This window comes from Populus alba, chromosome 19 (assembly GCF_005239225.2).
Source record: "Populus alba chromosome 19, ASM523922v2, whole genome shotgun sequence".
Lineage (NCBI taxonomy): Eukaryota > Viridiplantae > Streptophyta > Magnoliopsida > Malpighiales > Salicaceae > Populus > Populus alba.
The window spans coordinates 3,854,489-3,879,826 of record NC_133302.1 but is presented as its reverse complement, the minus strand read 5'-3'; the positions used below and the strand labels follow the sequence as shown (position 1 = coordinate 3,879,826).

General features: G+C 33.8%; 1 pseudogene; it reads left to right on the top strand.

Moving 5' to 3' along the window:
- Nucleotides 1–3,025: 3,025 nt before the first annotated feature.
- LOC118052579 (probable LRR receptor-like serine/threonine-protein kinase At1g07650) lies at nucleotides 3,026–15,749 on the top strand (annotated as a pseudogene).
- The last annotated feature ends 9,589 nt before the right edge of the window (nucleotides 15,750–25,338 follow it).

The following is a 25,338-nucleotide window of genomic DNA, read 5'->3' as shown; positions in this document are numbered from 1 at the left end:
ACCTTATAAATGCAACTGGAAAGTTACCTTTTTTAGAACAAGAGAGAAACGGGGCCCTAACCTCATCTTGAACATTAGCTGCCTTTTCACCATGAGGATCTACGAGAAACTCCAGAAGAAAGAGTAACCTCATGATTTATCAATTTGATTATTCTTTTACTTTGTTTTAAAGTGAGGCATCGCTTAATAAAACAACATAAACAACTGGATTTATTTTGTCTAAAGATTATGATGCATGTGTGCAAGACTTTGAAGTTTTCAAATATTAACGCGCTAGCATATAAATCAAGGAAAAGTCTGCAACTTCAAGTACATTTCAAATTTACCTGCAAGCTCATAAATTATGTGTAACCTTTTCAGCTGGGGCTACCTGATGTTACAATACACGATTCAAATGTTCATTATTTAATTATCAGACAGAATTTTTCCTAAATTCCTGAATTTTTTTTTTTCATTATGTAACCCGGGATGTCCGGGTCAGCTTACACACACTACAACTAATCCCTGAGTTTACTGAACATCCTGCAAGCTCAGTGAATAAAAGATCAAGACAACTGCTCACAATTTGATAGAAAAACTCACACTTTGCATTACAGTACTCAGTAAAGAAGATTGTATCCAATGAGAAGGGCTTCAAATTGTGCTCTCCATTGAGGAAAGGTAGACGGCATCAATTTTTCATTGATTTGTGTTGTGATGGTGAGAGCAATGAGTGCATTTTTAGTGGAAGATATTGAGTGAGTGTTTGGGTGAATCTCTATTGTTTGATATGCAGATGTCGACATATTTAGAGAAGGATCTGTTTGCTCATGAGAGAATGATGGCTCTGATGCCATAAAAGAGAACCATCTCAACCCAATAACTTAAACTTTTAGGTAAGGTTCTAGGATATGATTTATATTATTCTTTAATATGTTAAGGAAACCTGCATTAACTCTGCCCAAATCAAGCAACAGATCCTCACCACAGCTTAGCGTTTCCAACCGTTGCCAATCCTTCCATTTACTGTTGATAATATTCTCCCAGAATTATAGCAAATGACCATATGCAAATCCTTCCATTTACTGCAGATATTATTCCCCCGAATTATAGCAAATGTCCATATGTATTCACTGCCAAAAAGTAGACTCCTCTCGTGTATATATTTTACTCAGTACTGTAATGCAAAGTGTGAGTTTTTCTATCAAATTGTGAGCAATTGTCTTGATCTTTCATGGTATCAAAGCCTTGATGACCAAGTGGTCACGAGTTCGAATCTCACAACCCTTATTTATTTGGTAAAAATTAAGCACAAGGTAATGTGGCCCTGTGTAAGTTTCAAGCCCAAAGGGCTTTCACTTGAGGGGGTATGTTAAAGAATAATATAAATCATATCCTAGGACCTTACCTAAAAGCTTAAGTTATTGGGTTGAGATGGTTCTCTAACAATGAGTATGTAAAGCACCGCAAATATGATAGGCGTGCATAATAAAACTTGAACCTTGGTTCAGAGAGAGAAAAGGAGCAAGTTCCTTCCACCCATACAATAGTTGATTCAATTGCTCAATATTTATGTTTATTACTAAACGTACTTTCTAATTGATTAATTCATTGTGATTGGATTTTATGTGTGGTCTCTGAGCCCTCAAAGCCCCTTAGATAGCCTTCCATCCTTCATTTGCATCAAATGGTGGGATGATGATTTATTTTTTATTTTTTTTAATTAATCTATTTAATTATTACACTTTTATGACAAGACCTTATAGTCAGATCTACATCCAATATTCTTGAGTCCAGTATTAGAGTCAGGTTCATTTAAACTTGGGTCATGCAAGTTTAATATTATTATTAATATTATAAATATTATTTTTAAGTCAGATATTTTTAAGTCAGATTCTTGGATATAGCTTTAAAAAAAAATTTAAAATTTTTAAATTTTAGTTTTTTTTTTATATTTTTTATAAAAAAAATAACCTGCAATTAAGAAATATACAATGCATGCTATTGGATATCTTCAGATAAGCTTTTTCAGAAAATGAATATTTGAGGTAAGCTCGTGATGTATGTGGCAGAGAAAGGGATTATCAAGTACTGCGATCGACATGGTAAAGCAAGTGGTGATCATAACATATATAATAATCTCATCCGCAAGGACAATAATTCTCCGTAACGTGTTAGCCAGGGCTATAATAATTGTAATGACAAGATCATATAACAACAAAGTTCCTACTGTTAGCAAACAAAGCATTCATTTCACACGGTTAATACTAAAACAAATAACATTTTAATTTGACATGGCTTGATACCGCTAAACTCAAGATAATTTCAGTAAATTTATTTTAATTCAATTACATAATTACAAGTATAATGTTTTTTTTTTAATTATCCTTTTTTAATTCTTAAATCATAGCTAATTTAGATTTTTTTTTGAAAAATCAAATTGGATTTGATCTATTCCATCTAGTCATTGATACATTGCTAAATTAAATGGTTTATACTAAATTAAGTATTACTTGATTTAGAGTATATCTAAAACTATAGTAGTTATTGCTTTTTAAAATATTTTTTATCTAAAAATATATTAAAATAATAATTTTTTTATTTTTAAAAAATTAATTTTTATATTAGCATATTAAAATAATATAAAAATAAAAAAAATAATTTTAAATAAAAAAATCTAATTTTCATGAAACATTATTTGTAATGTAATTCTAAACAGCCTATTTATTTTTTAATTTCAAAAGTATTTTTTTTTAAAAATAAATTTATTTTTAGTATATTTAGATTATTTTGATACGTTAATGTTAAAACAAATTTTAAAAAATAAAAAATAGTTTTTAAATATTTTTAAAATAAAAATTAAAAAATAGCTGGGAAGCTTTAATTTCAAAACTAGAGCAAACGCCAAGGTAAGCTAGCTGCCATGTTGACTCTCAGAGTCAAGCTTAGACTCTAATGACAATGGCCAAAAGCTCCGCCCAGGGGGCTACTAACTAGTTAAATGTCCTCAAGTCATTTCCATTTTCTGAGTCTTTGGACAGTCTATGAAAGTTTCTGATATTTACTTGTAGAGAGTTCAAAGTTGTTTACTTATAGAGAAAGAACATTGTGGCTGCAGTTTCTGATATTTTGAGGATGACAGTCATCTTACATATGCTGATGATACTAATGTTTTGCATGGGAGCAATCAAGCTGGAGGCAGAAGCCGGGCTTCTTGCTCCAGATGAAGGTACCATGTGCATGTTTAAGTTGGTAAAGATACCTTTCAATTTTTTACCACCGCAAGATTTGAAGCTGTTATTTTTTTTTTTGCAGCGGATGCTTTGCTTGAAATAGCAACGCAAGTGGGGAAAAAAGACTGGAATAATAAGGTGGATCCTTGCAGCAATGAGACAAGCTGGGTAACACCACCTTCATCTCAGAGGCCAATGTTTGATAATAAAGTTGTTTGCAATTGCTCATTTGGGGGTGTGTGCCACATTGTTTCCATGTACGTTTCAACTTCTCTTAATAGTCCATGCTTGTTTTTGTAGAAATATAAAGAACAACATTATGTTTGCTGATAAAAGAGAAAAGAACAAAGAACTAAGTGCACGATAGAAAGAACAAAAAGAAAGAACTCAGAACTTAATAATTAAGTGTAAAGAACAAAGAGCAGAATTCAGTTCATTGGTTACTACCATCCCATGCCCTTGTATTTATAAGAAAAGAAAACAGAATTACAAAGAAAAACAAACACTAAAAACGTACCAGCCAACTTCTCCTTTATTTAAGGAGATGTTTACAAGTTAGTTTAATCCTAGATAAACTTAACAAAAGAATTCAAAAACATATTCTAATCTAGATAGTAATCTCAGCTAACAACTAGATAATCATGCAGTAGATTACTGCTAAGTAATCCTGTTCTAGCTTAGGTACCAAACTTTAACACTCCTCCTTGGTTCCAAAGCTAGTCATTCCAATTCTTGCCCTCAGATCTTTAAACCTGGTTTTAGCCAACGGTTTGGTGAAAAAATCTGCTAGTTGATCTTCAGAAGTGCAGTAGCATAGTTCCAGTTCTCCTTCTTGCTGAAACTGCCTGATTGCATGAAATTTAATCTTCATGTGCTTGGTTCTATCATGAAAGACATAATTTTTAGAAATGGCTATAGCTGATGTGTTGTCACAAAACAATGTTGTGGGATTTTGTTGATTGCAGTCTAAGTCACTTAGCATCTTCCTCAGCCATATAAGTTGTTTTGCTGCTACATAAGCAGCTATATATTCAGCCTCTGCTATAGAATGTGCCACCACCGATTGTTTCTTTGAATTCCAGCAAAACACACTCTTTCCCACAGCAAAACAGTAGCCTGAAGTACTCATCATTCCTTCATCACTTCCTCCCCAGTCACTGTCTGAAAATCCAACAAGATTGATTGTGCTAGACTTCACAAAATGTATGCCAAAACCTGCAGTCCCTCTTAAATATCTTAATACTCTTTTAGCTGCCACAAAATGGTTTTGACTTGGCTCTTGCATGAACCTGGAAAGATAATTCACAGCAAATTGAATGTCAGGACGTGTGGCTGTTAAATACAACAAACTCCCGATTAGGCTCCTGTAAACTTTCCCATCAGCTTTTGGTGATCCATCCTCTTTCATTAGTTTCTGCCCCTGTATCATAGGTGTGCTTACTGGCTTGCATTTGCTCATTGCAAAATTGTCCAGTATTTTCAAGGAAAAACGTTTTTGACAAAGAAAGTAACCTTGATCAGACTGAGTTACTTCCATTCCTAAAAAATATGTTAACAAACCAAGTTCATTCATCTCAAACATGTCTTTCATATTGGTTTTGAATTCCTCTAGAAGCTGCTCCTTGTCCCCTGTGATTAGCAAATCATCAACATAAACCGATACAATGAGTTTATGTCCATCAGCATGCTTCACATATAAAGTTACCTCATTCATGCTCCTGTTAAATCCCAAGCTTAAAAGATGATTATCCAACCTACTATACCAAGCTCTAGGGGCTTGTTTCAGTCCATATAAAGCTTTCTTCAATAAATAGACTTTGTTTGTTGAACTTGATTTTTCAAAACCAGCAGGTTGTTCAACATAAATCTCCTCATTTAGCACACCATTCAAAAATGCAGATTTAACATCCAATTAAAATATATACCAACCGTTTTGTGCTGCTAGAGCAAGTAGGAGCTTCATTGTTTCATGTCTGGAAACTGGAGCAAAAGTTTCTGTGAAGTCGATCCCTGCCTCTTGTGAATATCCTTTCACTACAAGTCTGGCTTTATGCTTGTTGATCTTACCATCTGCATTTAATTTTGTTTTGAAAATCCATTTCACTCCAATTACCTTCTTATGAGTTGGTCTGTCAACTAGCATCCATGTTTGATTCTTGTCTATCATTGCTAGCTCCTCCTTCATTGCTGCTACCCAAACTTGAGAATTCATAGCTTCCTCAACATCTACAGGTTCTGCCTCAGCTACATTGCACCTGCTATAGATATCTAATAGAGATCTTGTCCCCTTTACTGGTTGATCATCAATATTCTCTGCAGCATCCCACTCACTTTGTTGCTCATTATTCCCAGCAACATATGTTTGTTGATCAATCATGTTTGCAGCATCTAACTCATCTTGTTGCATCTGTTTTGATCCTTCACCTGATGAATTTTTCCAATCCCAAGTAGCATTTTCTACAACTTTGACATTTCTAGCAACCACAACTTTGTTAGAATTCATATCATAAATTTTATAAGCCTTAGATGTTGTACTATAGCCTATAAATATCCCTATATCAGCCTTTTGGTCAAGTTTTCTTCTTCTCACTTCAGGTTTCAAAACATAACAAATACTGCCAAACACCTTTAAATGGTCAATACTGGGTTTAAACTCATACCAGAGTTCATAAGGAGTTTTATCTACTAAAACTCTTGAAGCCATTCGGTTTATAAGATATGATGTTGTGTTTACTGCTTCTGCCCAGAAATTCAGTGGCAGCTTTTTCTCATATAACAAACATCTTGCCATCTCCATCAAAGTTCGGTTTCTTCTTTCACTTACACCATTCTGCTGTGGTGTGTAAGGAACAATCAGCTGGTGTTTAATCCCTTCTTTAGCCAGGTATGCTTCAAATTGTCGAGAGGTATACTCTCCTCCATTGTTAGATCTCAATATCTTCAATTTGTTTCATGTTTCTAGTTCCACTGCTGCCTTAAACTTGACAAACTCAACAAACACATCAGATTTTGATTTTAGAAAATAAACCCAGCAGTACCTGCTAAAATCATCAATAAACAGAAGAAAATACTTTGAACCATTTAATGATTCATTGTGCATAGGTCCACACACATCTGTGTGTACAAGCTGGAGTTTAGATACTGCCCTATATGCATTGTCAGGAAAACCAGCTTTGGTTTGTTTTCCCAACTGACAAGCTTCACAAATAATTTGTTGTTCTTGAATATCAGGTAACCCGTGAGCCATCTGCTGGTCAGCCATTCTCTTTAGAGTTGCATAATTGAAGTGTCTCAACCGTTTGTGCCAAAGAACAGATTCCTTGTTCTTATAAGTATTAGCACTCAAACAAACTTCATTCCAATTAACATTAAAACTTCGGTTCATCATTTTTGCAGAAAGTAAAAGTACTCCATTTTTATCTTTAATGTCACACACTCCATCATTAAAGGCTATTGAATATCCAGCTTCAATCAATTGACCCACACTAACTAGATTCTGGTTGATCTTAGGCACATAAAGAACATTTTTAAGAATTTTTGTACTTGACAGTGTTTCTACTGCAATTGCTCCTTTTCCTTCAACCTTCACAAAGTCTCCATTGCCAATTCTGACTTTAGATAGGTAGCTTTTATCCAAGTCTCTGAATAAGCTTAAGTCTGCTGTCATATGGTTAGTGCACCCGCTATCAATGAGCCATGATGAGTCCATTGCCTCTGCTGAATTACACATGTCCTGTATTGTGACCATGAATAAAAGATCTTCTTTAACTTCTGAACAATCAGCTACTTGAGCTTGTTGTTCTGTTTTATTTTTGCAAAATCTTTGGATGTGACAAAATTGCTTGCAGTTTCAACATTGAGCATTCTTGAGCCAACACCATGCTTCAAGATGATTAGTTTTCTGACAGTATTTGCAAGCAGGAAAATGCTTTTTCTTCTCTTTCCCTCTGTTATTGCTATTCTGCTGCCAATTAACAGATTTCCAGCCTCTCCCTTTTTCTCTTTTTCCTTCTTGATTATTTCTGAAAATGTTCTTAGCCCGACTCTTATCCTTGTAAACTGCAACAAGAGCTCCTTCACTTGATTCTTCTTGTCTATATGCTTGCCTTTGCTCCACAGCTTGCAATGCATTTAAAAGCTCTTGCAAGCTCATTTCAGAAAAATCTTTAGAATCTTCTAAAGAATAGATTTTATGTTCAAACTTTTCTAGCAGACTCACCAGGACTTTCTCTACAATTCTAGAGTCTGGAAAATCTTCTCCCAAAAGTCTTACTTGATTCACAAGTTTTGAAATTTGAGAAGAGAAATCTTTGATGCTCTCATTTTCTTTCATCTTCAGACCTTCGAATTGTCTTCCCAGATTCAGAATCTGCATCCTTCTTGACTTCTCATCACCATGGAACTCTGCTTTTAATTTGTCCCATGTTTCCTTGGCAGATTTGCACGCCATGATCCTTGTGAAGATGTCTTCACTTACAGCATTATGAAGACAAGAAAGAGCTTTGAATCTCTTTGCCTTTTCTTCATTGAAGAACTTCATTTGTGCAATAGTGGGATTATTACCTAGAGGAGTAGGTTGCCTATCACTTTCCACTATCTCCCATAAATCAAGAGTTTTGAGATAGGTTTCCATTTTGACAGCCCACACACCAAAGTTCTGCCCCGTAAACAGTGGTGTTTTTGGTGAAAAGCTTGCAGAATCCATTAAAAAAAAAAACTCACTTTATTCTCTCTTGTTTTTCACTCACCAACCCTCAAAGAAAAATCTTTGATTTATCCTCACTGTACTCTCGTGTTTCTCACTCACAAAAAATCCCTTCAAAGATCAAAAGATGGCTCTGATACCAATTGTAGAAATATAAAGAACAACTTTATGTTTGCTGATAAAAGAGAAAAGAACAAAGAACTAAGTGCACGATGGAAAGAACAAAAAGAAAGAACTCAAAACTTAATAATTAAGTGTAAAGAACAAAGAGCAGAATTCAGTTCATTGGTTACTGCCATCCCATGCTCTTTTATTTATAAAAAAAGAAAACAGAATTACAAAGAAAAACAAACACTAAAAACGTACCAGCCAACTTCTTCTTTATTTAAGGAGATGTTTACAAGTTAGTTTAATCCTAGATAAACTTAACAAAAGAATTCAAAAACATATCCTAATCTAGATAGTAATCTCAGCTAACAACTAGATAATCATGCAGTAGATTACTGCTAAGTAATCCTGTTCTAGCTTAGGTACCAAACTACAACAATTTTGTTTATGTTTGAGTGAATGTTTTCCCTTTTTAATTGATTAAATTTTTAGCATTTTTGTTTGAAAATGAGGAACAAGAAGGTATTTTTGTTTTCCAATGAGACAAGATGTTTAACACCACCTTCATTTTTGTTTTGTTTTCCAAATTTATAATGGCATTGAGCTACAAGGTCAAAACCCTTGAGAATTAGTGTGTAAATGTATCTGAAATTATTGGTTTAGTTTTCTAAGAAGTATAAATGAATAATGATCATTGCAAGGATGTAGTGAATTGCAAAGGAAAGATCTTTATCCTAAGAGAAGAATTTCACTTTTGAGAAGTTTATGCTTTAGTATTGTTAGATGTCAAAAGATTTTTCAGGTCTATGGTCTATTATTTTGTATTTTCTTTCTTTATGAAAGGTGATTTTTTATATTTGAAGTTTATGCTTTATATTTGAAGTTTGGATTTTTTACTTTTTAATGAGGAATTGATGGGTCCAAGTGTTCTTGTGAAACAGATTTCTCAAAGGGCAGGATCTTGCTGGCGGTCTCCCAAAATCTATTGTGAAACTACCTTACCTTAAGAATCTGTAAGTAGTGTTTTTAAATTTTAGCAATTATGATTTTTGAACGTATTATTCAATTCAATTAGAGATTCTATATACGTTGCAGCGATCTGTGGGCGAACTACCTGAGTGGTAACATACCACCGGAGTGGGCTAATACGAAGCTGGAAATATTGTAAGAAAACACTACATTTTCTTAATTTTCTAGCCGATGAATTGCTTACTCTTACTGTATTAATAGGTTGCATACGCTGCAGGTCTATTGCTGTTAACCGCTTAACCGGACCAATTCCTAGCTATCTGGGAAAGATTATCACACTTAGAGACTTGTATACGTTTTGAATTTGTCATTCTATCGTTCTCTTTTATCCTCAAGCTGTTCAAATGTTTAGACAATTCCAATACTGACGGTTCACACTTATGCAGGAACATTCAAAATAATATGTTTTCTGGAATAGTTCCCCCTGAGCTTGGAAACTTGGTTAACCTGGAGAATATGTCAGTTTGTTCAGTCTTTTATCTTGGAGATACATATCTGGTTATTGAATGCTAAATTTCATGTGGTGAATACCATTAGAGAAAGCTGACATTAAATTTCTCTTTCATTTGTTATTGCAGCAATCTTTGTACCAACAATTTCACTGGAGAGCTACCCCTGGCTCTCTCTAATTTGACGAAATTAAAGGAGCTGTAGGTTCTTATAACTTGTATAGTTATGTTATGTTATTGGATATAGAATTTGATACCAGAGAAGCATCTCTTGAGTCTCTAAATTCTTGACTGTCTTTGTGTTGGGTAAGTGCAGTAGGCTTAGCAGTAATAACTTCATTGGAAGAATACCGGATTTTATTCAAAGCTGGAAACTGCTTGATATATTGTATGTGCTTCTTTTCCACCACAAATATTCAATCTTATCACTGCAGCTCTAGAAGCAGAACCTTAATCGACTTTTTTATTTTACATTAACAGAGAGATCCAGGCCGGTGGTTTCTCAGGGCCCATTCCTTTAAACATTTCTCTCTTGAACAGTCTAACTCAGTTGTAAGCTGTGTTCCTGGGTCATAGTTAATGAAAAATCATCAACTATAAAAACATGAAAGTCTCACATTTATTTATGGTTGATGTTTTCCAGAAGAATCAGTGACTTACTTGGAGATGGTTCAAAGTTTCCAAACCTAGAATCTATGCAAAACATGACCTATTTGTGAGTTATTCTCTCTGTTGATGCTCTCATATCAGGATATTTACAATGCAGTATTAGCTTACATGAATTAAACGTATGCTGCAGGATGTTAAGCAACTGCAACTTGTCAGGATCTTTTCCCAGATACTTGACTGAAATGAAACAACTGAAAGTTTTGTAATCTTCATTATCTCTTATGCTTAATTTTTCATTCATCTACATCAAGATTGCAATGTGAATTTCACGCATACTTAGAGCTGCCGACCTTAGATTGCTAATTTAGTTATTATTTGTACTTTTTTGTGAACTTCCATAACGTAGATTTAAGAACAATATGCACCTTTCGTTTTGGTTGCAGGGATCTCAGTTTCAACAGATTGAAAGGAGATCTTCCAACAGATTATGATGACCTAATAAGGTTGGAGAAAATGTAAGTATTCTAGATTCATGAGGATGGCTAGCTACTGTGTCTTATGGTGCATGAGCAGCCTCCACTGTGCTGTAAACAGCATATAAGTAGTCATATGATAAGCTTATTGTCCCAAGCCATCATCTAAGCTTCAAAATTTTGTCTAGTCTGGGGACAGGATTTGGCTATAGTAATCATGGTTAGATGCTCAACCGAATGATAATTTTTTATTATTGCATAGTTATGTTACAGGGAACATGCTTTCTGGACCCATCCCGCCCTGGATCCAGAGCAGAAATACTCGCTAGTAAGTTATTTTTCTTAATTTCTATATGAATTACGTTAGAAATTTCATAATGTATTTATTATTCTTTCCTAGGAAATTTGTATCTTTATGAACATAATTTTAATGCATACATATTATATTGAGAATTATGCTTAGTCCATCTTCTCTCCCTTGTCATACGAATGACTGAAATGATCAACTTTTACTGGCACTTCCAGTTTTTCCTTGTCTGTGAGAGCATAAAAAAAAAGAAGAGATTTAGGCCATTATTTATATAATTTTGTAGGATTAATCTGTCTGTGGCCATAAAAGTAATCCTAGCTTTTGAAGAACTATACTGATGGGCAACTGATAAACAGACAATCATTCCCATAATTTATTGATTTCAGTACAGATATGTATGGATAAACAAACTATTTCCAATTGCAATATCTTTCAAGTTACTATCTATAACTTTGTAATAAAAATTCTAAAAATCTGTGCAAAGTTGTCTCAATGTTGAAAAGAAGCTATCTTTGCATGCAGTGAATTTGATCTTTCTTACAACAATTTCACTGAAATCCCTACACCAACTAATTGTAAAGAAACACTGTAAGATTGACTTCCTTTTGCTTGTCTTTCCTTTAATTGAGCTTGCTGTTTATATGCTTTCACTTCATTACTTATAAATAACTTCTGAGTTGATTCTCCAGAAATTTGTTCAAAAGTTCTTGGGGAGGGAACTACTCGTAAGCTTCTACTTCATTAAACTCTTAAGACAGATATCTTTTCATTTTCTTCTCCTTTTCACTTCATTTTTTAAGATAAGCTGATGGTTCTCTCTCACCAATCTGTCCAGGAAGCCTGTCGAGTGCCTCAGTGATTATTGTTCAAAAGGTACTCATGCTTCTGCATCAAATTTATGATACATGTGCTCCTCTTGTTTTGTATTTATGTTCATAGGAATTAGACTTTGCAAGAGTTCTGATATTGTTAAAACTCTTCAATATTAAGACCAATGATTTGTTAGAGTTTTGGTGCTGTTAGGATATAGTTAGTTGACTAGTTTTCTTCATAATTAGATTAAGATACAAGTCTTAGATTGGTAGGATTTATAAGACCATTTAAAGCCACCTTGAATATTCAGAAATAAGAAGAACAAGAAGAAGAGAAAATGTTAGCTGCTGTTTTTTCCTTGGAGTTAAAACTAATGCGAGTTTCTTGTTCAGCATCTATGACGTTTTATATTCAGTTGGATGTGCCAAAGTAAGTGAAATTTATCTCTTGTTTTCCAAATGCTCATATTGATGACAGTAAACATTTTGACAATTCCGTATAGATCAATACTCGGTGCACATAAATTGTGGTGGATCAGAAACCACCGTTGGAAATACCATCTATGAAGCAGATGATGAGCCAGGAGGCGCAACAAAATATGTACCCAAAAGAGAGGTTTGGCAAATAAGTACCACAGGACATGTCTGGGATGTTAAACCTTCCGAAGACGACTACATAGCACAAAATATGTCCATACTAAGAATGAACAACTCTCAACTGTACACAAAAGCTCGCCTCACTCCTTTGTCTCTCACATACCACGTGCGTTGTCTTGTTAATGGGAATTACAATGTGAAGCTTCACTTTGCTGAAATAGTAATGAGGGACAACAGATCCTTCTATAGTCTTGGAAGACGGATATTTGATGTTTATATTCAGGTATTAAAGATCACATATTAATTCCTTATTTAATTGGAAATGAATTGACTGAAGAATTGTTCTTGCAGGACAGAATTGTGTTGCAGGATTTTGATATTGAAAAGGCAGCCCAAGGGGTAGATAAGGTATACATTCATAATTCTACAGCGAAAGTTACAGATACAGCTTTAGAGATCCGCCTTCATTGGGCTGGGAAAGGGACAACAACGTCACCGAAAATTGGAATATACGGTCCCCTAATATCGGCCATTGATATAGAATCAGGTAAGTCATACCTCTTATATTGTAAATTTTAATATAATATTCAATACTACATGGAGCATGTTGGCATGTAATGAAGTGGCATAGTAGTGAATAACTCTACAATCTAACATTAATTGCTTTTACTGTTCCTATTTCTACATAGAATTCAAGCCTCCTACGAAAGGCAAGAGGAAGAAGCTCATTGTGGGTGGGTCTGTGGTTTTGCTGTTGTTCCTCATTTTCATACTTGTATCTGTGCTTTGGTGGAAAGGTTATCTGGGAGGAAGGAAATCAAGGGATCAAGGTACTGTTATGAACATTAGTTTGATTTGTGAATTCTAGTGTGCCTGTTAACACATACTTTCAACAATGAGAATTCCCAACCTCAAGACTGTACTCTATGATTGTGAAAAGCACATGTTTTCTTCCCTTTCACAGTGAAGATTATGTGAAATTGTTTGTTCATGATATAATGGTTTTTTGTTGCATGCTTGTCTTTTACAACTTGGAATATGGCTCATGTTAAGCTGTTAGGGAAGAGAAGTTGGCACATCTAAGATCTGAACTGTATCATTTTAGTCTCATACCGTCATACAAATATGGTGTAAGGCTGAGGTCTTTTCACCATAAGTGGCATGTTTTTTACTAGTTTTTTGCTTATGAATCATTTGTGTGGCACAACTTATCCTCCTTGTTCCTTGGGCAGAACTTGTTGGGCTAGATCTGCTAACTGGTATCTTTACCTTCAAACAAATCAAAGCTGCAACAAATGACTTTGATCCAGCAAACAAGCTTGGAGAAGGTGGTTTTGGTGCTGTCTACAAAGTAATGACAGCCTTGACTTTGATCTAGCTGCTAATCGATTACTTTCTTTTTCCTACAATTCCATACCATGGAAGATTGACCTAAATGAATCCATTTCCTCATTTATCTAAAATGATTCTCATTCTAGGGAGTACTATCAGATGGTACTATAATTGCGGTTAAGCAGCTGTCAGCAAAATCAAAGCAAGGAAATCGTGAATTTGTGAACGAAATAGGCATGATTTCTGCTTTGCAACACCCAAATCTTGTTAGATTGTATGGATGTTGCATCAATGGGAAGGAACTACTACTGGTTTATGAATACATGGAAAACAATAGCCTTGCACATGCCAACTAAATCTAGACTGGCCTACAAGACAGAGGATTTGTGTTGATATAGCAAAAGGTCTAGCTTTCCTGCATGAGGAGTCCACACTCAAAATTGTTCACAGAGACATAAAAACTACCAATGTTCTCCTTGACGGGAACATGAATGCCAAAATATCTGATTTTGGCATGGCAAAGCTTGACGAGGAGGACAACACCCATATCTCCACCAGAGTTGCTGGAACAATGTGAGTTTCTGTTATCTCATTTCCTATCCAGCTAGCCTTTTCACATAGTCTTAGAAGTGCTGCAGCCATTCTTTTTCAAGTCATTCGGTTAAACAAAACTGATATGTGACTGCTCCTGTAGACCAATTATAATACAATAATTATGATATAGATGGGTATAATTCCTGAAAAGTTAGTACCATTACAAGTGAGTTGCTCCAAATTTAGCATTGTTTACTGTTTTTGCTAAGGTTTGTTGGAATATTGCCAATTATGTTGACATTGTCAAAGAAGGAGGCTTGTTGGTGGCAACCACCAACCTTGACTTTGGTAGCCACCATTGTTGAAGAAGAGAAGAAGTTGGCAGCCACCTTTGTTGAAGAAGAGATGAGTTTGGCAGCCACCATTGATGACAAAGGAGCAAGAGGAGCTGCCATTGATGCCTATAAAAGAGGCATGATCTTAAAGAGCAAAGTGTGAGAGTTGTGAGACATGTAGAGAGAAGAAGAGAGAAAGAAAGAGAAGGGCTGCCATCAGCAGCCCTGCTGCCACCAGCAGCTGCTGCCCTATGTAGCAATGAGAGATGGGAGTTGAGTGAATGTGATCCTCCTCCATGTGTTGTATTCTTTCTCTATCTCTAAATAAAATGAACCTCTCCCGTGGATGTAGGCAATTTGCCGAACCACGTTAAATATTGTGTCTCAGTGTGCTTACCCCTCCGATGAGCAATGATCAGTACATCACCGGTCCCGGATTCCGCCCCATCAAGGTTGTGGTGTTATTCTTTCTGTTCAGGGGATACATGGCACCAGAATATGCTTTATATGGTCGCTTGACCTACAAGGCAGATGTTTACAGTTTCGGTATTGTCGCACTGGAAATTGTTGCTGGGATGAGCAACATGAGCTTCCAACATAATGAAAGTTTCGTATGCCTCCTAGATTGGGTAAGTTGTGTCATACCCATTTACTCCTTGCAGGCAACTTAAGCTCCAAAGCAGACTAGGTCTGACATCTTCGAAGACAGAATACTTCCGAGAACCACCTTAACATTAATTCACTGCTTAAGTTGTCTCATCTAATCAAGAACGGACTCCTCGAACATGAGACAGTAAAACAGCTACATGTCTGTTTACTTTTGCCTTGTGGTTTATTTCAGGCGCTGAGTTTACAACAAAATGGAGACATAATGGAGCTTGTTGATCCAAGATTAGGGTCTGCCTTCAAGAAGAAAGAAGCAGCTAGGATGATTAAAGTAGCACTGCTATGCACAATTCAATCTCCCGCACTTAGACCTACAATGTCTGCCGTAGTAAGAATGCTTGAAGGAAAGGGTGATGTTCAGGAATTAGTCGTGGATCCAAGTACATTTGACGATTCGTTGAGGTTTAAGAGTGTTAGAATTATGAGATTTTGCCTTTAGAAAGATAGAATTAAGATCAGTTTTTCATATTTGAATTCTGTAACAGTTTATCTCCTTCAGGATTTGCAGCAGAAACATTCTGCTTAGTCTAGGATTTCAATTCCAATAATCTCTCAAGTTTGTTGAGAGTTCTAATGCATTTCAAGTTCTATGTAAGCCTATATATAGGCATTTGAAGTTAATGAAAATATTGATCTTTCTACTCAACTTTGCCATCTTAAATCTGTTTCTTTTTCTTTACGTAAACTGTATTGTTTAAGTTTAATTCATTTCCATCAGTGGTATCAGAGTAAATAGATCCTACAGGCTGTGGGGCAAACAAATTTTTCTTTCTTTTGAGTGATAACAATAAGAGAAGGTGAGGCAAACACAGAGAGGGTGAGCGAAACACTTGAGAGTTATTTTCTTTCTGTTTTTTTGTCAATGTCTTCTTCAAACAATATTGTATCTGCAATTCCAATATTTAGTGGAGAACTCTATCATATTTGGGCTGTCAAAATGAGATTTTATCTAAGATCTCATGGCTTATGGAATGTTGTGGCAACCGATTCTGATCCTCCACCATTGAATGCAAATCCTACAATTGCTCAAATGAAAGCACATGAAGAAGAAAAACTCAAGAAGGACAAAGCCATTACCTGTCTTCATTCTGGTCTTGCAGATCATATTTTCACAAAAATTATGAATCTGGAAACACCAAAACAGGTATGGGATAAGCTTCAAATTGAATTTGAAGGCAGCAGCAGAGTCAAAGCAGTTAAACTTCTTGCATTTAAGAGGGAATTTGAGTTGATGAAGATGAAAGACAATGAATTTGTCAAAGATTATTCTGGCAGATTAATGGATGTTGTAAATCAAATGAGGCTTCTTGGAAACACATTTGAAGATCATAAGGTAGTAGAAAAACTTATGATGTCTGTTCCTCAAAAGTTTGAAGCTAAAATCTCAGCAATAGAAGAATCTTGCGATCTGCAAAGTCTGACTATTGCTGAGTTAATTAGCAAACTTCATATTCAGGAGTAAAGAGTTCATATGAGAGATGATGAGGCAGTTGAAGGGGCTTTCCAAGCAAACAACAGGGAAAGGAGTGCTGGTAATCTACCAAGAAACAAACCTGTCAAGTATGCTAAAAGGAAATCAAGTATACCTTCAAAAAGACAGACTTTCTCACCATGTTCTTATTGCAGAAGAACTAACCATACTGAGAAAGATTGCTGGTTTAAGGGGAAACCTTCTCTTCAATGTTTATTCTGTAATAATCTCGGTCACAGTGAGAAATATTGCAGAATCAAGAAGAAGCAACCTCAGCAACAAATACAACAACAAGCAAATGTTTCTGAAGAAAGCAAAGATGAGGAGGAGCATTTGTTTATGGCAACACAAGCTAGCAATACCTCTGAACAAAATACATGGCTTATAGACAGTGGCTGCACAAGTCACATGTCCAAATTTCTGTCAATTTTCTCCTCTATTGACAGATCAGTTCAACCGAAGATTAAGCTGGGAAATGGAGATATTGTGCAAGCTAAGGGGAAAGGAACTATTGCAGTCAGCACAAATAGAGGTATTAAAACCATCACAAATGTTCTTTACATTCCTGAACTAGATCAGAATCTCCTTAGTGTTGCACAAATGCTTAAGAATGGTTATGAAGTCTCTTTTAAAGAGAAATTTTGCTTTATCACTGATACACATAATTCAGAGATAGCAAAAATCAAGATGGATGGTAATAACTTCTATTTGAAGCTTGATGCTGTTAATGGACATGTGTTTAGTGCAAAGATTGATGAAAGCATTCTTTGGCACAAAAGATTCGGTCATTACAATCTTAATTCATTAAAGTTGCTGTATGATACTGGAATGGTAGAAAATATGTCTACAATACATGTTACTGCTCATACATGTGGAAGTTGTGAACTGGGAAAGCAGCATCGACAACCATTTCCTAAAGGTATATCCAAAAGGGCAACACACATGCTGGAGCTGGTTCACTCAGACATATGTGGACCTATGAGCACAACTTCTTTGAGTAATAATGTGTATTTTATATTATTCATTGATGACTACAGCATAATGACTTGGGTTTATTTTCTGGAAAACAAGTCACAAGCTTTATTTATGTTCAAAAACTTCAAAAGCATGGCTGAAACTCAAAGTGGTCAGAAGATCAAAGTGTTGAGAACTGATAATGGTGGAGAGTATATTTCGAAGGAGTTTAATGCCTTTTGTTCAGAAGCTGGAATTGTGCACCAGCTGACGACTCCTTACTCTCCACAGCAGAATGGAGTTTCTGAAAGGAAGAATAGAACAGTGATGGAGATGTCCAGATGTATATTGTTTGAAAAGAAGTTGCCAAGGTTTCTATGGGCTGAAGCAGTAAATACTTCAGTATACCTGCTTAATAGACTTCCAACCAAGTCTGTTAAAAACAAAACACCATTGGAGCCATGGTCTGGAGTCCGGCCTACTGCCAAACATTTAAAAGTGTTTGGATCATTGTGCTATTTTCATGTTCCATCTGCCAAAAGAGGAAAACTGGATGCTAGAGCAGAAAAAGGGATTCTTGTGGGATATGCAACAGAATCAAAAGGTTACAGAGTTTTCAATCTGAATTCAGCCAAAATTCAGGTTAGCAGAGATGTGCAATTTGATGAAAATGCCTGCTGGAATTGGGACTTAAAAGAAGTTCAACAGACTATCACAGCTGCCCTTGAATCACCAGTACAAAGTATTGATGATGAAGATCAAGCCATTGAAGCAACTTCAGATACAACAGTACTTAAGGTTAGACAACTGTCTGATGTGTATGAAAGATGTAACCTTGTACATGCTGAGCCTACAAATTACTCTGAAGCTGCAGGAGATCCAGCTTGGATTGATGCAATGAAATCAGAAATTGATTCCATTGAAAGAAATGGGACTTGGAGATTGACTGAAATTCCTGGAGATAAAAAGGCAATTGGAGTGAAGTGGGTTTTCATAACCAAATTCAATCCAGATGGTTCAATCTTAAAACACAAGGCTAGATTGGTTGTTAAAGGTTTTGCTCAAGTTGCTGGAGTGGATTGTGGAGATACTTTCGCATCAGTAGCTAGGCATGACACTATAAGACTCCTACTTGCTCTTGCGGGACAAAAAGGATGGAAAGTTTATCATTTAGATGTGAAATCTACTTTTCTAAATGGTATACTACTTGAGGAAATTTATATTCAGCAACTAGAAGGCTTTGTTGTTGCTGGTGATGAACACAAAGTTTACAAGCTACACAAAGCTCTTTATGGTTTGAAACAAGCACCAAGGGCTTGGTACAACAGGATTGATACTCATTTGATTCAACTAGGATTCAAAAGAAGTGAAAATGAAGCTACCCTATATCTGAAACAAGATGAAGATGGTTTGCAGCTGGTGATATCGCTCTATGTAGATGACATGCTAGTTACTGGAAGCAATGCAAAGTTGCTGGAAGAGTTCAAAACTGAAATGCAAGATGTTTTTGAAATGTCTGATCTTGGCATTATGAACTACTTTCTTGGAATGGAAATACATCAATGTAGTTAGGGTATTTTTGTTTCACAAAGGAAGTATGTTGTTGATATACTCAAGAAGTTCAAGCTTGAGTCATGCAAAGAAGTAGCAACTCCTTTAGCACAAAATGAGAAAGTTTCAAAGAATGATGGTGAGAAACTTGAAGATCCCTCTGGATTTAGAAGCCTAGTGGGCAGTTTGCTATACTTGACAGCAACTAGACCTGACTTAATGTTTCTAGCTGGTTTGTTGTTAAGGTTTATGAGCTCACCTAGCAACATTCACATGGGAATTGCTAAAAGAGTGTTGAAGTACATCAGAGGAACAACTGATCTTGGCATCTGGTATTTGAAGACAGGAGGAGTAAATCTGATTGGTTATGCAGACAGTGACTGGGCAGGGAGTGTTGATGACATGAAGAGTACCTCTGGATATGTTTTTAATATTGGTTCAGGTGCAATCTGTTGGAATGCAAAGAAGCAAGAGGTGGTGGCACAATCAACAGCTGAAGCAGAGTATATTTCCATGGAAGCTGCTGCAAATCAAGCAATTTGGTTGAACAAATTGCTTGCTGATTTGGGTCAAGAACAAAGCTCACAAACTGAGCTTCATTGTGACAATAAATCTGCCATTGCTATTGCTCTAAATCCGGTTCAACATGGCAGAACCAAGCACATCAATGTGAAGTTTCATTCTATAAGAGAAGCTGAGAAGAACAAGCTTATAAAGCTACACTACTGTCCAACAGATGTTCAACTTGCTGATATAATGACTAAAGCTCTTCCTAGATCAAGACTGGAATTTCTAAGGATGAAACTTGGTTTGTCTAAGGCAAGTCTCAAGGAGGAGTGTTAGAATTATGAGATTTTGCCTTTAGAAAGATAGAATTAAGATCAGTTTTTCATATTTGAATTCTGTAACAGTTTATCTCTTTCAGGATTTGCAGCAGAAACATTTTGTGTAGTCTAGGATTTCAATTCCAATAATCTCTCAAGTTTGTTGAGAGTTCTAATGCATTTCAAGTTCTATGTAAGCCTATATATAGGCATTTGAAGTTAATGAAAATATTGATCTTTCTACTCAACTCTGCCATCTTATATCTGTTTCTTTTTCTTTACGTAAACTGTATTGTTTAAGTTTAATTCATTTCCATCAAAGAGTTTCCGAGGCAACTCTGATCAATCTTCAGTCCTGAGTATCGACGAAACTCGGTCCCTCGTGCATTCATCAGATAGAACATGGGATGGTCCTTCATCTTCATCAGCCCAGGATCTGTATCCAGATCATTAATAATGATCCTAACATGTACGGATGCCCATTAATAGTCTTCTCAGAGTCACAATCTTACAGCTGAAATGAGTTTCACTTTGTGTAGAATTAATAAATATCTTCAAATAAGCTGTATATGACTTGACAGGAGTCACAGGATAGGTGTTTTACGAGACAACTGTTGGTTTAAATTGATTTTTATTTAAAAATATATTAAGATAATTTATTGATATTAGTATGTTAAAATAATTTAAAAAAACATAAAAAATGGAATAAAAAATAATATAAACCATGCGAAATCTGAAGGTTCTCTTTTTAAAAAAGATAAAAATCAGTGCAATCATAATATTTTTTACCCACTACAAAATAATTATCAAAGCTGTCGTGATATTCCATTAATATAACTTATTGAATTTTAATTATTTTAATGGAAACAACGCAGTCTAAAATTCAACAGGTAGCATTGTTTTTACCAACGCAATTTTAAAATAAAATAAAATAAAGGTTGCACTATCCCTTTAAACAAGAAATTAATTATACTGGTTTTAACAAAATAAAAAAATTTAAAATGGTTCAGCCAAAGAAATTATAGAATAATATAAATTATATTTTAAAATTATATTTTTAAAATTTAAAATATTAAATTAAGATAATTCTTTTACCCATCACAACCTTTTAAATTATTTATTTGTATTTTTATTTTTAAAAGTTGCACTGCTAGAAGCAGCATCACTTTTTATTTTTTATTTTTTTATTGAAAAAATTACTTAGGGCCATATTTTATCTTAATTTTTTCATAAATTATATTTTATATTGCAGGTTAACACATAATTCATATGTCGATGAAACAACTAAAATATTCCTCAACTTTTTCACCATTTCCTTTTTTTTATTTCTTTTCTTTATCCTCTCCAAGAGACTTTTGTGAAAAACTATACTAGGGGTCTTTGGGTTGCGATATAACCTGTTTTTCATTACTTTTGTGGAAAATTTATTTTTAATGAATATAAAAAATAATTTATTTAAAAATATTATTGTAATATAATTTATAACAAAAATTTATTTTAAAAAATAACTCCGATCAAATTTACAAACATCCTTGACAATACAAACATCCCTGACAAAAATAAAAAGGGTTAAACAGTGATACTAGGGTTTGATTTAGACATCGAAGGTGGGTCTCGGACGGTTTGCGTTCATGGCTCAGTGTACTAAAAGTTCCTACTGTTAGCAAACAAAGCATTCATTTCACACGGTTTGCATTCATGGCTATCTCCTTCGGGCCATTCCATCCACAAGAATTGATTTACCATATGAATATGGCTGATCGGTTAACCTGATAACACAGTCGTCTGGACTGCAAATCTATTTCAGATCACAAAATCCTCCTTTAGCTCTTCGTAGTTTTGTATTTTGGGCAAGCAAAATTGCTAGTTACTAATAAAACAAGAACCTTGACGATAGCTATAGAGGCATTAGCTAGGTTATATGGTACCTGAATGGAATAAGATTAGCACTTGAAGAAGATGTTTATAGTTATGGAGTTGTGATCTTAAAGATCGTCTTTTGCAGAAGAAATATGGAAATTAACGTATCAAAACCAGAGGAAGAAGTTCTACTTCTAACTGGGCATGCATACGAACTTTTGATTGAAAGAGAATTAGACAAGCTTGATCGTGGTGAATATGTAGACTGACAGAAATTGATGTATGTACGATGGTTGATAAAAATATCTAAGTGAGAAGTTGTAAATTTTTAGCATACAGATACAGTAGCAAGGCCAAATGCTGGTCCCAAGAAAAGTAATTCGCTGCCACCAGTTCACACCAAGCCAATAATTATGAAGTGAATTCTTGTATTTTTAAAATAAAAAAATACAAAACTACATGTTAATTATATTCTCACCGTCTATTTTATTCCAAGATAATAATCAAATGCTATTTTAACAGACTAACACTACAAATTACTAAACCCAAAAGAAGTTTGAATCAAATTCCAAAATTTAAACTTTATATCCAAGTATTTGGCTGCAAGGTGTGCTAGTGAAATATAAAAGAGAAAGGTAAGGCATGAAAGAATCTTGGGCAATAAATCATCATACTTCATTGGAGATGCATCAGCAAAGTTCATAAATGGAGCTAGCACCTCAATATCAGAACCAACCTCTCTGCGGGGAAGCTTTTATTGTTTTCCAGGTCACTTTAATTGGAACTTGTCGTTTCCCTGCCACCTATTTCTTGTTCATAAATGTTTTTAAAATATTTTAATATAAAAAATAAAAAAAAATATTTTTTTATTCAAAAATATTTTTTAAAATAATCATGGAACACAAAATCAAACATCAGTTGAAAGATTTGAGTCCCTACTGGCCGACGTCTCATGCATTATTGTCCTTCTGTCCCCATACCAGCCTGTGGCAGGTTTTTGTGAATCTTGGCTATGGACTTGTGATTTCACAGCTGGAAGGCAAGGAACATGATTTCCTTGCATTAATGGAAGGATATTTTGGTTTTTCAAAAATATTTTTCAGCTAAAAATATATAAAAACTTCTCTCAATGCTTTGTGTATTTGGTATTTTAGTTTTTTAATTATAAAAACTTCTTTCAATGCTTTTGTTTGTGTAGCTATAAATCTTTTTTTGTATTAATTAATATCTTTTGACTTTATATACCATTTTAGTGTCGTATTATTATTATATATAATAATGGAAACAATCAGCCTTTTAGGCTTGGCGAAGTAAATAATTTTTTGTTATTTTTTTTAAAAATTGTTTTCATCAATAATATTTTTTTTATATCACCTCATCAAAATTATTAAATAACACAGTTCAGATAATTACATAAAACAATCAATAAAAACTTAATAATTTCGGCTATTCATAGCAATATATAAACTCGTGATACATTGCTTATTCCTGTTTGTTTGAAATGGTTGACAGATGCTTAGATGTGTTTGATTTAGACTCTGTTTGGGAAGTAGTGTCCATCTTTCCAAACACGTACTTACTTTAATTTGATTGTTCAGAAATGCTTTATTGGATTATGACCCCATGGTAAAGTAAACATTTGCTCCTGAACAATGAGAATAGTCACAATTTAGTCCTTCAACAATCTGATGTGTTTGCTATTGCTTGAACTTATGATGTTCACTGTTTTGTTTTTTTATTAATATAGATATTCAGGCCAGCATGCATGTATCTTGATTAATCTCACAGCCCTGAAATTAACGATCATGTAAGTCTTTAATGACTGAGAAAACTCGACCTCGTGATCATAAAATTATAAATCTAAAACCTGACTAGTTAAGTTATCTTTAGAGTTATGATATTTACTTTTAGATGTCAGGGGAGGGAGGAAAACCGATCTAGGCAACCATTTGTTTTACAGCAGGGATAAAATGATGGAGAATGCTCCATCTGTTAGGAAATATATGTTTCTTCAAAGATAATATATTTTATTTAATGCAATTTTCTTGTAATTTTTTTTTGTTTTTTGTACTTAGACTCCTTGTAATAGAATAGCGTAATTATAACAATTCTCCTTTTCTATTGCTTTTACATTAATATTAGAGCTAGGTTCAATACCCTAGTCTTTCAATATTATGGTCACATATTGTGGAAGACTAGAAAATCATAAGAAATTTTGAAAACACACGGAATCTCATAGAACCACCCATGAGAGACCAGTAGGAATCCAACTTTGAAATGATATTCTTTAAGATATTTCATTTTGAGATATTATTCAATACAATTGGATTAATAAATATATTTTAGAAATAAAAAAAATATTATTTCTAAAAAAATATTATTTTTTCTTTATATTTTTTATTTTAAAAATATAAAAATTCACTTTAAAATTATATCAAAGAAAACATTATTTTTATGTGTCAACTAAATATATTTTTGGTTTTATTGTTACTGTTTCTATTATCAAGAGATAATAATTAAATATTTTATAATAAAACGTTGATATACCATTTTTTTAAGAAACAACGAGTAAGGCTCGAATATAAAATCTTTATATATAATTGCGGCTAGCATGTTTGAGAGCGGTTATTGTTGTTTTTTAAAATACTTTTCATTCGAAAATATATCAAAATAATATATTTTTTTTATTTTTTAAAAATTATTTTTAACATTAATACATCAAAATAATCTAAAAATACTAAAAAATATTAATTTAAAGTAAATAAAAAATAAAAATATTTTAAATTTTTTTAAAAATATTTTTAAAATACAAAAATAAACACTTCTGTATACTTCCTCTTCAATTTCCCAATGATATTTATTATTATTTTTTTGACCTACCAATCTTCCCGTTGACGAAGAGATAAAATCGAAGGGCACAAGTCGTTTAGTACAGACAAGGGTGTATTTTCGTGTGTGCTTGTCTATTTACTAAATATTTGACCTGTATTCGGTAATCTGCAGCAAGTTATAATTTTTTTTTTAAAAAAATCTGGATATACAGCTATTTTAACATATTTTTATATAAAAAACTTTATCTAGATATCAAATTAAATAAACAAAAAATTATCTATGTAAATAAACAAAAAAAAATTGTTAACAATAATTAAAAGAAAAATTGAAAAAATCAAGAGATGAATATAAATCAAGATATTTGATTTTATAAAATGAGATATTTATTCGTTTGTATCTATTAAATTTATTTATTAAAATAAATAAAATACAATGCAAGACAGAATATATAAAAAATATTTTTGTAAAATAAATATATATTTTTTTAAATAAAGCTTATCTATATAAAATAAGGGGAAACAATTTTTTTAAAAATAAATATAAAACAAAACATTTTTTTAAAAAAAGACATCTCTATTGGAAAAAGACTTGCAAAACCCATGACTTGAGCCATGAGATCAAGACAAACCAATAGAAAAGAAATTAAAAATAACCACAAAATCAATCTTTTTTAAA